The sequence below is a fragment of the Arachis hypogaea genome, chromosome 11 (genome assembly GCF_003086295.3).
Source record: "Arachis hypogaea cultivar Tifrunner chromosome 11, arahy.Tifrunner.gnm2.J5K5, whole genome shotgun sequence".
Taxonomy (NCBI): Eukaryota; Viridiplantae; Streptophyta; class Magnoliopsida; order Fabales; family Fabaceae; genus Arachis; species Arachis hypogaea.
Genome location: NC_092046.1, coordinates 2,275,170 through 2,290,013, shown reverse-complemented (window position 1 = coordinate 2,290,013; position 14,844 = coordinate 2,275,170).

Sequence of the window (14,844 nt, the reverse complement as noted above, 5' to 3'; positions counted from 1 at the left end):
TGTGGTTTTGATATTTTTTTTTACATATATACTTATTTATATATTTCTATCCGATATTTTAAATATTTGAAATTAGCGACATAATGTTATCAGAGTTTTTATGACAAAAAAACTCTGACAAAAAAAAAATTTATGTGAGAGAATATATTAGATATAATTTTGTTAGGTAGACAATGACTTTTTAAAACAATGTGAACAATAGGTTTTAGAATTGACCCATAAAGTAAAAAAAAACTCCACCCCAAATTATCTCCTAAACCTTAACATTAGGATAATCATCCGCACACATAGTAAAATGAACATCCAACTATTGTTAACTGTGTATGAGCAAATCGAATAAAAAAAATAACCATCCAATTAAGAATAATCAACATAATCATCTGCATACCTATTGAATTGAACATATAATATATCTATTATTCACATTATTTAATATTTTCAGTGTCTCCCTATATTTTTTCTATTAGATATATAATTATTGATATATCTTTATAATTTTGTTTAATAATTTAAATTTTTAAAATAAGTAATTTGATCATGGTCTTTATCATTATTGTACGTAATTTTTAGATAAATAAGAAAATGATAAATTTTGTTCTAAAACAAATATATTTATTTATTTATATATATATTTTTAGACACCTTTGTATTTTTTAACATTTTTAAATTATATTTAATTTGTATTTTTATTTTTTATTTTTATTTTTAAAATTAAAAAAACAAATAGTAATATATTTTTTTGGGTTTATTAAAAATCAAACTTTAAATTTTTGAGATATAAAATTCTGTCATAATACTATTTTTTTAAAAATTTAAATTGATAAAAAAAATAAAATAAGTAATTATATCACTACCATTATCGACGTCATCATCAAAATGGTCAAAATTAAAACTGATGCGAGAAAAACCCAAATTAGCTCCTAACAATTACCTCGAAAGACAACGAGGCCTCTGGCAAAAAAAAAATTCCAACCCAGCCTCTGACAAAAAAAAAAAAAAACCCAACCCGACCCCTGACAATTACTTTGAAAGGACAACGAGGTCCCTGTGCCAAAAAAAAAAATCAATGTTATTTTTTTGACACAGGGGCTAATCAGTCCTAAAAAAAATTATCAGGGGCCGAATTGGGTGTTTTTTTTTCTTGGGGGCCTCGTTGTCCTTTCGAAATAATTGTCAGGGGTCGGATGGGATATTCACTCAAACTGATGCATGGAAGTAATGAGAGTTACCTTCACATTTTCCACAAACCACGATATTGATGAGTTTGTTAGTGTCTTTTTCGATATGACAAAGTTCATATATTAAAATATGATAAATTATGATAGAAAAAATTATTTTCAATTATTATATACCTTCAATATATAAAATGAAAATTCGAAAGGTTTTAGCGTATAAATTTTTATTCCTAGAATACTCTCTATTATATTATATTATATTGAGTAATTACCCAAATCAGTCCTCAAGGATTTTAAAAGCGGACACTTTAGTCCCCAAGAAAAATTAATACACAGATCAATTCCCAAGGTTTTACTTTGGCGGACAAATCAGTCCTCAATTCATTTTTTTTGGGAACTAAAATGTCCGTTTTTAAAATCCTTGAGGACTGATTTGGGTAATTACTTTGCCTGAAAAATGAATTGGAGATTGATCTGTGTATTAATTTTTCTTGGGGACTAAAGTGTCCGCTTTTAAAATCCTTGGGGACTGATTTGGGTAATTACTCTATTATATTATATCACGAGTCTATTTATAGATCATTACCGAATCGCTGAGTATTCGACCTGTATTCAAAAATGATTTGCGTGTCACCTCACATTCCGTTGAAAAGACTTTAATAGTTAGCAGAAATTTTTAGACAGACAGGCCTAAGAGAAATGATCCACCCAAACACAGAGTATAAATGAAAAGAGACATATCTCTCTCCAGAAATACGTCACTTTTTAGTCTTTGACTTTAATTAGCCGCTTCATTGTATGAATACTGACTTTAGCATCGGAATATTCTTGCAGGTGGCTCCAATCGCCGACCCACCAACAATCCAAGCAACCTTTCTTCTCGAGAAGCTCGCGCTCCGATCCAGATCCCTCCTCAACCAGTTACTCCAATCCAAACACCATCCGAATCGCCATTCACCCGAACAATATACAAGAAATTTTACTATTTTTTAAAATGTTATTATATTAATTAACTTAATATTTATTATTTTTAGAAACATTTAATAATTTTTTTTCTTTTTCTCTTTAACTAACGCAAGAGAAGGGTAGTAAGTCATCTCACTACAAAAAAAGAGCAGATAGCAGTGGACATTTAGCGACGGTTTTTAAAAACCGTCGATAAATAGAATCTGACAGCGATTATCATAACGAATTAAGGAGGGGTTACTAAAAACGTCTCATTTTACAACAATTTTGCTTTAATCGTCACAAAATGTCGAGTTGACAAATATACTAAATATTCTTTTTGTAGTGGTCAAAACTAAAAAAAAATATATACTAATTTATGTTATTTATAAAATTTTATTAGTGTTAATATGTAGTCATTTTATATGTATTCTAATTTAGAATACTTGTTTGTTTAGCATCATTCTTCTTCAACGTATAAAAAATATTACTTAATCTAGTTATTGATTTTAAAATTGTTGTCGTTTTTTTTTTTTTTTGGATACACTATAATTGAATAAATAATTTTGTATAAAAAAAAATTAAGAAGACACCAGAAGCCTTAATTTGAAAACATTAATTGTAATTTGTAAACGATGAATACCATTTGACTACTTTTAGAAAATGAATTATCATGATAAGTCAACAAACAACATAAAAGGAAAAAAGTAAAATCAGATGAAAGTAATGAAGACAATTGATACAAAATAATTAATTCTACCTGTCATCTTGACCATTTTTTTTATTTGTTGATGAAATTTTATTGAATAATTGTTAATTAGATATATTTAATTATTTATAAGTTATATATTCACTTTTAAAAATATAAAATTATGATATTAAATTATTAATATTACAAAAATTCGTTTATTACTTTTCTCTAAAAACATAAGGTACTTACTTATTTGACTATTTATATTTGTTATTTGAATGAACACTTGAATTGGTCTAGATCAAATACTTTTTTAAATATATTTTTATGAATAAAAATCTAAATTGTTTTCTAACAAATTTTGGATTTAACATTTTTGTTCTTAACAAAATTTTATTCATTAAAAATCATCAAAAATTATTTTTGTTAGACAAATTAATCTTTTCATCATTTTTAATCAAATTTTAAATATGTATATTAGATAAATAAATTCGTGATAAATTTTATTATAAGTTAATTAATTAAATCTAAAAAAATAATACTATAAAACAAAGTAATCCTTCTTCAAACTAATAGAAACACTAATATGTCTTATGGGAGTATAATTCTTCGCTACTTATAAAAAATAAAAATTTGTTCTGTACCAAAATGTCCATTTTAAAATTTTTTCCGAGCCAATTCGGCTGTTTATTCGATTTTTGTTTTTTAAAATTCCTCCTGCCACAAATAAATTGATGTTTTTGTTATTTTAAAAGGAACTAATTTATCTCAGGATGATAATTTTTGGAAACTAAATTATTTTATAATAAAATTTATTAGAAATTTATTTGTTCAACATACATTAAAAATTTGGTCGAAAATGATTGAGGAACTAATCTATTCCATCGGAACAATTATTAGAGATTTTTAGAGAATAAAAAAATTGTTGGATTGGTCTAGTAATTAATTTACTAATATATTTAAATAAGTGTCAAGAGTTTGAATCTTGTTTTATATTTGTAATAACTTATTAACTAATAACAAACCCTTTAAATAAAGTTTAAATTTATGATAGATTAATTTTTGACCTGCAAAATTAAAGATACTAAAAAGAAAAAAATTAATAAATTTAATATTGAAATGCAGAGGTGTTAAGAATCTATTAATGACACTAGCATTTAATAGTACCAAGCAATAAATTAAAATAGTTGGTTTTCTCTCTCATCATTATCTATTTTTTTTTTGGGATTTAGCTAATTAATTTATATTCTTTCAATGTTATATTTAATTTTAATTTTATTTTAGATTTTATAAAATAACATATAAATATTTGTAGAATCATATATTATAAATAATAATTTAAAATTAAAAGTGAAATTTGTTCCTTCAATATTTAGTCTTAGATTAGTTAGAATTTTATATTATTTTCATCAATATAATTATATGAATGACAAAATTTTATTGGTTATTCATTAAGGTGATACCATATCTCTAAGATGATATCGAATTCATTTCATCAATCAACTCCAATGCAAATTTTATTTCTAAATCAATTTATTTCTTAAAAGTATCAAAAGTGATACTCTAAAAACACTCAATTGGAGATGTTTTAAGATATATATTAAACTTTAAACATACAATAATAGTTTTTTTTTTTATGTATTCAATGCATTGAAAATATAAAAAATTTGAAGTAAAGTAACAATTAGACCTCTAAAGATTTTGACCGAACTAATTAGTTCTTGAAAAAAAAAGTACCAAGTAGATCATCCACGATAACAAATGGCGGACATGTATTTTCTTCCATTAAGGCATCAAAGGATAGCACATATCAAAACGGAATTGTCCATCTGTTTCATTGTCTACAGTGGTGCATGTTCTATTGCTGCCACATGAACATAAAAATAATGTAGTTTTAGATAGTGAAACATTTATTATCTTTTGAGTTTTCACATAACATTTATCAATTACGTTCTATTTATTACGAATTCTATCTAAATAGGTAAAATTTTACTTCAAAAGTTATTATCTGCATGACGATTTTTCATAAAATAAACATATTATAGTAGATAACGGTATGTATAAACACCACCATTAAGTTTTACATAATAAATTAATAGAAGGACATCACGTGTCTACTGTTTACTATCGTTGAGGACCAAATTGATATTTTTTTTTCAAAGACTAATTAGTTCAAAATCAAATTTTTTAAGAATCTGATTATCATTCTACTCAAAAATTTATTTTTTAATAACTTTTATAAAATATTTTTTTATAATGTTCTTAACATATACCCTTAAAATATAAATTAACAAAAATCTTTTTTCTTTTATTAAAAAAAATTCATCCCATCATTTAATTAAAAGTTTCTTAACATATGGTTTAAGAATAGATTTTAAAATTAAAGTTAGGTAATTAACTTTTTTGAGTTAATATCAATTAATTTTTTAATTTTTTTTAAATGTAGATCTTAAATCATAAATTCTTAATTTTAAATCTTAAATTATAAACTTAAATACAGTTAGAAAGGGTAAGAGAAAACAATAGAAAAAGAATTTGTATGTATTCAAATTGTTGTAGAATAATATAATATAAAAAGATATTTATATATAGGTACTAAAAGAACCAAAATAATAAAAACGTAATATTCTATAATAAATATTCATATACATTAAATAATTATAATAAAAGCGAATTGATCCTAATATATCCTAACATTTTTCTCAAATTTAAGTGACAACTTGAGTTTGAAATTTATTTAAAATAACAAAATAAAAAAGAAAAAATTGTATAAACTGTTGGAACGAGTGCAGATGAAACTGTTAGAAAGAATCGCAGATGAAACTACTGGAAACAAAGACGGATCTACTTTTGAATGTAGGGGCATGTAGGGACAAGTGCCCCATTAAATTTTATAAATTCTCAAGTAGTATATAGTATTAAATTATAATTTTTTCACTATATAAATAATTTTGATCTCACTCTTCATAATTATAATGTTATTGAAAGATATTTTATTAAATTTGATTTTATAAATATATAAAATTTGATTTTAACTATTTAATAAAAAATAATTAAATAAATAAATAATAATAAAAGAACAAGAAGTCAAAATAAGCAACCCTAATTCTAATTATTTCCAAAACCAACTTTCTCGCTGCTATCTTTCTTTACTTTTTTTCAGTTCCCTATTTTTCTATTTTGTCTATTCTATTTTTCAATTTATTTTGATTTAATTAAAATTTTATTTTTATTTTTTTGTAATTTTTATTTTATTAAAATACTGTATTTGTTTTATAATTATAATATTTTTACTTTTTGGTTACCGGTTATTGTACAATAAAATTAAGCTTTATTAGTATTTTTTATAGTTAGTTTGCTGAGTATTTTATATTCATATTATACTTTTAATTTTCTTGTGAAATTATAAATTGTATTTCTATAATATTTATATTTATTAATAAATTAATTTAAGTTTATAAATTTATTTTAGTAATGAAAAAATATTTTAAAAAAATCATTATCATTAGAATTTGAATCCCAAAATAATTTATCAACCTCTTCTAGTAAAAAGACGTTTTTAAAATTCAAAGTTAAAAATCTTATAGCAGATTCTGGACAAACAACAACAACAAAATTTTGTCCCATTAGGTAGGGTTGGTTACATGGATCAAATGACGCTATTGAGCTGTAAAAACTCAATTTTTGGTAAACATAATTTTTTGACTATTTTAAAATTTATTTCGCAAAATCTCGAACTATAACCCAACAAAAAATAGTGAGGTAGGTCTAATAGTAAAAAAATTAAAAAAAATAAAAAATACCATTAATAAGGTCAAAATTGACTTTATGAGGGTAATTAATCCATCTGGATCAAATTTGACTAGTAAATAATAAATATTAGCTTACCATTGGTTTAATTTTTTTTTACTAGAGACTTTTTGAGACGGAAAAACACGTTTAGTGACGGTTTTGCATGCGCTGAAAAAAACTCTAGTAATCAAAAACCTCAAAATCAATGGTAAAAATAATTTTTACCCAACTGAATGTATGAGATTTATATTAGTCATCAATTCATGATTTACTCTTTTAAAAATAAATATTAGCAATTAATTATTTTACCGCATGATAAAAATTACCCAAATCGAATTTTTGGCTAGTATTCCGTAAACGATTCCTAGAGACCTCAAATCCTCTTGCTTGTTTTTCAAGCAACACGCCCCTCCCTCTCAGCCTCTGAGCCGAGATTATCTCAAAACCTCACCCATCTCTGTTGTGTTTTTAACCTCGAGTAACTAACTGCGGTTAATTGCGAATAAGCTCGATACACAACGTTGATCAAGCTTAGCTTCCTCGTTTTCATGCCCCTTCTTAATTAAAGCCCAGCCCTTGACCATGAAAATTTTAGCCTCTTTTACCATCATAAATTTAGCAAGACCTTAGTTTTTTATTTAAGGAAGCATTGGTCACAAAATTCAAAAATACTATGCATGTTGTTACCTTTTTTACCGTGTTTTAGAGAAAGAAAAATAGTGAAATTCTGCACTCCTTCTTGACATTTCAGCCCTCATTCCTACTGTTCTTCCGTTGTTCTTCAAGTGTTCTTCAAGAATCCAAGACATACAAACACAATTCCTTGTCCGTTTTCACTGATTCTCGCATTTGTTTCCAAAAATTCAACAAGGTGAGCTCTTGTTCCTTCTCTATTCTTTTTTGTTTTTTTAGCAGTGATCATGATGGATTCTTGTCCTCTTATGTGTCTAAAAAAATCTTTTGAAACTCATATGGAGTATACATAAGGAACTATACAAATTCAAGCTCAAAGCGATCAAATTCTAACACTTTTTGAGACGCTTTTTGGCCAAAAAATAAAACTGCACCACCACTAGTCGCGCCTCTATCTTTATGTGTATATTTTCTAGTGTGTGAAAAGTCTACAAACTGAATTAAATAAAAGGTAAGGATTAGAATTAGTTAGAATATGTTTGTGCTTGTTTTCGGTGTTCATATGAGCCACTTTATGGTGAATTTGTGCTTGTTTTATAAATCTAAAAATTTGGTGAGTTGTCTCTGTTTTAGCTTGATAAATACATGTAATATGGAGTATAATTACCTTTGGATTTTGTGTAGTAACAGCAAAAAATATGGAAGCACTTGGGGTTTAAGTTTCAAGCCTTAAACGTCACTAAAAGTGGAGGAAGTCACTTCTGTAACAGACAGTTGGACTCTCTTCTATAGAGATATAGAGTCCGTCATAAAGTGGCAACCCCTTATCACCCTCAGACAAGTGGACAGGTTGAAGTTTTCAACAGAAAACTTAAGAGGATTCTAGAGAAGACCGTCAGTATTTCAAGAAAGGACTGGTCTAAGAAGCTTGATGATGCTCTCTGGGCATACCAGACAGCGTACAAGACTCCCATTGGCATGTCCCCTTATCAGTTGGTCTATGACAAGGCCTGTCACTTGCCAGTTGAGCTGGAGCATAAAGCGTACTGGGCAATCAGGTATCTGAATCTTGATTCAGAAGCTGCAGGAATTAAGTGAATGTTTCAGTTGAATGAGCTTGATGAATTCAAATATTCAACCTATGAAAATGCCAAGCTCTATAAGGAGAGAACCAAGTTATTGCATGACAAGAAGATTTCCATCAGAGTCTTTGAGCTAGGACAGAGAGTGCTTCTGTATAATTCAAGGCTCAAAATCTTTTTCGGGAAGCTGAAATCCCGGTGGTCAGGACCGTTTGTGGTTACCAGAGCTTCACCATATGGTTATGTGGAAATACAGGAAGAGAATTCTGACAGAAAATTTACAGTGAATGGCCAGAGGTTGAAGCACTATCTTGGAGGCGAGATTGATCGCCAGAGGTCCACTCATCTGCTGAATTAGCAGAACTGACCGTCAAGCTAGTGACATTAAAGAAGCGCTTATTGGGAGGCAACCCGATAATTTCGTATCCTTAATTATTTTTCGTAGTAGTAGTTTTCTTACTTATTTGATTTTTATTGAGTTTTTACTGTTTTTCTGATTATGCAGCTATTTTAGAACAGGAACTGGATATTTCAAAAAAAAAAAAGGGTGTTCGACGCGCAAGCGTCGCTGACGCGTACGCGTCATGCATGAGTACACAACACCAAAGAAATGAACAGAGAGTTGAGCAGGAGTGGCGTTGGAACTATGTTTTGCGCACAAACAAGCCCACACGTACGCGTACCTCACGCGTGCGCGTCGTTTGCGCTTTTAGCCACCCACGTGTGCGCGTCCCTGACGCGTACACATGACCCTGCAAATCGGCGTAAATGGGTGTATGGCCAGAGAGTTATGATGGTGTGGGTTGGAATTGTGCTGGGAGCACAAGCCCCATCACGCGTACGCGTCGTTTTCCCACAATGGCCATCCACGCGTACGTGTCGCTGACGCGCATGCGTCATATGAGAATTTTGGTTCCCATGCCACGCAAACAGAGAGTTGTGCATGCACGAGGCTACCTTTGCGCGATTCGCACAAACCAAGGGCACGCGTACGCGTGCCAGACGCTTACGCGTCACTTTGAAAATCACGCGATCCACGCGTACGTGTCCCTCACGCGTACGCGTCACATGCGACGCCTAATTAAACCACCTCAGCGCCTGATTTCAAATTATCCACCCCCGAATCCTAATTCTCTCTTGTTCTTCTATCCTTTTATTCTTCTTTCATCATACTATTTGTTTTTATTTTCATTTTTTCTTTGCTTGAGGACAAACAAACCTTTGAGTTTGGTGTTGTCGCTTCGCTAATGTTTTTTTTTCTGTTTAATTTTATGGTACCAAAGGGAAGCGAATTATCTTCACGGAGGAACACAGCCTGAAGAATAAAATGGCCACTAGGATAACTGAGGTGGTTGAATTCCTTTCATTCTATACTCTTACTATGTTATGTTCCGGTTTTCTGCTATTTTGTCTCGTTTATTGCATGATCCTTTATTAGTTAGATTCCTAGGTTCCAGTTTAGTTATGTTATTTTCAAAATTTTTGTTAGTCGCTTTGATTTTGAAAGGTGTCTCATGTATTGCCCACTGAGCTTGAAATCAAAAAGAAAGAAGAAAAGATGTAGTGCATGAGAAATTGAGTTTAATTTTTAGAGTAGTCTCATTTATTCAAATGTGGTGGTATTTTCTGTGACTCTGAATGCATGACATGAACAGTGCATATTTAAATTTGAATCAAAGAATGTTGATGTACAAGGAACAAGGATTTAGAGAATTATTATGACTTCTCTGAAATAAACAAAAAATTTAATCCTTGAAGCAAAAGAAACAGCAAAAAAAAATAAAAATAAAAAAATAAAAAAGAATATAAAAGCAAGGTCCAAGGTTCTGAGCATCAATGACTAGGGAGGTCAGACATGATTAAAAGCTCAAAGAGTTGTTTCCCTAGTCATATGCTTGTGGTGTTCTTGAGACAAAACATTTAGAGTCGAGATCAATTGCAATTAGTAGAGTATGCCAAAGGCTTTGAGCACCACTGTCTAGGAGTAGCTGAAAGAAAAATCAAAACTTCAAAAGAGTTTTCCAGTTAAGTGCTTGTGGTGTTTCTGTGTCAAGTGAAGCTTGAGACAAAACATTTAAAGTCACGGCTAGGCTCAAGGTGCAAAGCACCAAAGAAAAGAGAATCAAAGAAAAATTAATGTGTTCAAGGGTTAAATTGAGTTACAAAAGATAAGGGAATTCATAATATTATCCGGATTCTAATTTCGAATGACAGTGACATCCTTCTGATTCAAAGGAGAATGAGATGCCAAAACTATTAAAGATTGCAGTTGTAAACCCACTATAAGAAGAGACATGAGCTTAATCGAACTTTCCTTCTCATGCAAATTCACATTCTAAGCCTATATTAGTTTGGTTGCTTGAGGACAAGCAACAATTCAAGTTTGGTATTGTGATGTGTGAGCATCTTTTCTATCTTTTCCTAGTGAATTTGGATGTAATTTGTTGAGTTTAATCAAGAATTAATTATCTTTTAGCCACTATGGATGCTACTTTGAGTCTTGTGCAATTATGTTTATTTTAGGTAGCATTTGATTGGATCTGATGGAGCTTCCACAGAAAAAGAGAAGAAGGCTATATAGGGCAGGAATGGCCTAAATGATGGAGAGGAAGCTTGCACAAACGGAATCAGCACAAGAATTAAAGGAGATGACAACGAAGAGCGACGCGTGCGCGTACCTGACGCGTACGCGTGAAAAGCGAAGTTGCACAACGACGCGTGTGCGTACCTGACGCGTACGCGTGACACGCGAAGAAGACCATCGACACGTACGCGTGACTGACGCGTATGCGTGACATGCGCCACGTGCAGAAAACACAGAAAACGCTGATTGATTCAATTGTTAATTCAGATTTAAAATTTAATTTTAAGATAGGAAAAGATATTATTTTAGTTTTAGAAAATAGATTTTAAATTAATTAGGATTAGATATAAAAAAAAAAAAGGAACTTCTCTTTGAAGGGGGATCCCAACATTATTCCACTTTTTATTCCACCTCATCCTAATTTACAGTTAACCAGAATCCTTATTTTCTCTCTGAACTATGAGCAACTAAACCTCCACCGTTAAGGTTAGGAGCTCTGTCTATTATATGGAGTGATACTATTATTTTTCTATTTTAATTCATGTACTGATTTATATTTCAAGAATTGTTTTCGTTCTTTATTTCATGAATTTGGGTGGAACGGAAGTATGACCCCTCTTTCTAATTGAGTTCTTGTATAACTTGGAAAAACTCTTTACTTGAACAACAGCTTGAAAATAATTTCTCCTAAATTCTGATTATCTGGACTTAACGGGATACGTGACATATAATCATCTTATATTTGGATAATTAGGATTTTTGTGGCATATAAACTAGAATTGAACTTCACCCTCTAATTGGAATTAATTGACCAAGGAATTGGCGGTTGATGAAAGTTAGAGGAGACTAGAAAGGTCTAAGGAATTAGGGTCTAGTCACATATAGTTTGCCGTGAATTAAATCTTGCATGATTGAAATAAATTAATAAGAAAAGTCAATCCGGAAAATAGATAACTCTAAAGCCTTAACTGTTTCTCCATACGTATTTCACAACCTGTTTACTGCTTGCTTTATTAAATTTCTGAATTATTGTTTTATGCTTTTGAATACTAAAACACTCTTTTCTGTTTGTCTAATTAAGTAAATTAATCAACCATTGTTGCTTAATCCATCAATCCTCGTGGGATCGACCCTCACTCACCTGAGGTATTACTTGGTACGATTCGGTGCACTTGTGGTTATAAATTTTCGCACCATATTACGACCTCTAAAACATAATATATACATATAATAGCAGAAAGGTTATAATATACAAGGAGCCTTGAAGAATAGATGAAACAAAAGTCGTGAAATAAAAGCGCAACGCTCAAGAAATGAGTTAACTTGCGTGTTAAGAAAACTATAACTATCGAACATAAGATAACAAAAGTAGGAATAGAGTGCCAAAGATACAAAATAAAGAGCTCCTAACTCAGCCTGCGAAGCCAAGACTGGCCGGAGAATATTTACACATATATACATACATATCCAAAACTCAAATATACATAAACAAAATCCTGTCTCTCCATAAACCTCTAAGAGGATCAAAAAGAATAATTTATGCGGAGAAAAAGCTAAGTACACATATATATATCACTGTACAACAAAATAACCCAATAACCACTTCACTTCAGGAGTCCAGACGCCTACGAGATGCCTCTCGACCTGCATCTAAAAAATAACAACATAGTATAGGGTGAGAACCAGAGGTTCTCAGTATGGTAAATGTGTCACACACATAATATATAAGGTCATGGGAATGCCAGAGGCAATCCTAGAACGCCGACACTCAGATTATAGAGCTTAAAGTATTAAACAGAAGTCATAAAAGGTGGTTTACTAAGAGTATCTAAACCTAATTTAACTTAATCGTAAATCTAAGTCTCGTACTGCCATTCCTCCATACCTCCATCTCCGTTAGCGTTTCACAGACAAACAAGCAAATAAAGGCAAGCACAAGAAGGTTACAAATACTGCAGGTAACAAATATACATTTAGCATGGAAAGTACATTTAGGCACACCCAGTTAATACACAAACAAGTAATTCAAGTAGTATGCATATGATGCATGCCTATCCTAAGGCTGATGAGGCTCATCTGTCGATTATCCAGCTAACCCGACAAGTCCAAAAACCTTAGACTGTCCCTCGACGTGCATCCCCAAGAGTCTATGCATAGCTTTTTCTCAAATAATCAATATTGCTCAATGGGGTTAACATTCCCGGGAATTTATAAGTGTCCGGTTACCCTTACGTCATAGGGTCAACAGAGTATCGAGTTTTCAACCTGGTACACGCGGTGGCAAGTCACGGTACTTTACCCAGGGAATCTTGTATCTCAGATCATTTAATCATTCAAGCCTAGTATCATACATGATCATTCAAAATAATTATCAAGCCAAGTATCATATATAATCATCCGTAACATTTCATAATCAATTCATCATTTTTTTTTTTAGTTTTATTTCACCTCCAAGTTATCCCCATTTCCTAGCTTCATCTGATTGTCAGGTTTAACACCACTATTTATGACTAAAGGAATGAAAATAAAGGTTTAGAGGTTTGAAATAAGGTTTTAAAACTCAAAAATCATGTTTGCTTACGCGTAGACGTAGGTGAGTACTTCATGTCACGCGTATGCGTGAGCCATGCGTACGCGTGGACATGCATGCTGGCTCATTACGCGTACGCATAGGGATTTTTGCATACGCACAGTCGAATTGCATGCTACGCGTACGCGTGGGTGTGCGTCTTTAAAAAAAATTGATCAACCAGAGAGCTGCATAAACATGGAAAACTCACCTGCAGAATTACATATTACACTCCAAAACTTCCGACGAGCATAACTTGATCGTTTTAAATCGTTTTCCTTCCGTTCTTCAAACGGCATAAACTTCACGAAACCAATTTTCACTTTAAAATAAGTTGGAAACAAATTGAGGGTCCGGAAGCCAAGTTATGCCTTGCCGAAGTTCGGCCAAAAACCAACTTTTACAAAATTCTTCAAACCTTATTTTCATTCAAGATTTTCCATTCCATGCATTACCAAACCTACAATACCAACACAATACACCAACAACAGTACTCAAATAAACTCTACATCATCTTATCAACCACCATTCAATAATATTACATAATTTCATGTTCATCATGCTTCCTTCAATACACTTGTAACCATTTGATCAATAATTCAAATCACCAACATAATCTCCACACAATCAAATCACCAAACCAAACCAAACACGTTCATCAATCAAATTACTAAACATTAATTATACACCCGCATTCCAACTTATCCTATGGTCTTTTAGCCTAAGTTTTCACAGAACATTATATATTAAATGCAAGAAACCTAAACCATACCTTGGCTGATTTTCATGTAGCGACCAAAGCAATTTAATTAAAACCAAGACAGCCCCTCAAAAGCTCAATAAACTCTAGGCTCAACTTCCTCCAAGTTCCAATATTCACAATTTCAAACTCCAATTATTTATTCACAACCTAATACACATTTATAATGCATATTTACCCAATTTAATACTCAAAATATAAATTTAGCAAAATTAAAATGGAATTATGGTATCCTCACCTTACCCATGTTTCACATAAGCAAGAGTGAACGTTTTCCTCAAGTTAATTGGATCCTAAAACATCAAAGAGTAAAGAAATTCAATATCTCCACTTAATTTTCCAAAAAATGGGGAAGAAGAGGCTGAGGGTAGATAAGCAAGTTACCAATAAAATTGCTCCGGTAGAAGCGTAGAGCTCGACGCGGTAGTTGCGTGGCCGCAAACGATGCGGCGATCGGAGTTCGGATCGGAAAGTTACGGCGCTTTGAACTTGGAACGAGGGTTCAGACCCTTTTTCTTCTCCCTGCTGCATTCAGCGTCGCTGTTGCTGAATTGGGAGAGTTAATGAGCTTTAGCTCATTTAAAGGCTGTTCCAGTTGGGCACACGGGCCCAG